Source organism: Oncorhynchus gorbuscha, linkage group LG19, assembly GCF_021184085.1.
Source record: "Oncorhynchus gorbuscha isolate QuinsamMale2020 ecotype Even-year linkage group LG19, OgorEven_v1.0, whole genome shotgun sequence".
Lineage (NCBI taxonomy): Eukaryota > Metazoa > Chordata > Actinopteri > Salmoniformes > Salmonidae > Oncorhynchus > Oncorhynchus gorbuscha.
In genome coordinates this window covers 35,443,462-35,444,110 of record NC_060191.1, presented here as the reverse complement: position 1 = coordinate 35,444,110, position 649 = coordinate 35,443,462, and positions in this window count along the sequence as shown.

The following is a 649-nucleotide window of genomic DNA, read 5'->3' as shown; positions in this document are numbered from 1 at the left end:
CTATTGGATGCTGAGAGAGACCCGCCCCTCTGACCTCACACGGCTCTGCCCAGCACCCTCCAAACATATTCTGGGGAAATATATATATTTTTTAAAACTGCTCCAACGAAGTCTTGAGAAATATAATATTTGACTAATAATACAAATGTGTCATTATTTTTGAAGAACAAGAAGTGCACAACCTTAACGTGAAGCGTTACATTCCTCAAATCTGTTTACTTAGGTTCCCAGTGCCAAAAAACCCCAAACAGATGCGATGTAATCCGCCGTGACTATAAAACACAACCATAAAATACAACGATGGCATTAATGACTGCAAGAGCACTATAAAATACATTGCACCAGGTGGCATAGAGCAAAAATAACAATACGCTTCCTGTATGCAATATGCATGAGGGAACATTGAAGATCATTTCCATGAAGCAGATTATATTCCAAATCGTTCAGAGGATATTCTTAGAGGACATGTAACCATTAAACCGCTATTTTTCCCTTTGTCGAAGTGAGCTGCTCTACGTTTCATTGAGATGTGTATCAGTCTCGCCCACTGTCTCGTTGATCTCCTGCTCTCCATTCAACAGTGACCCATTGCTCCCCGCCATACAATCCTTCAATTCTCCAGTCTTAAAAGTAATTACCACTTTCATTT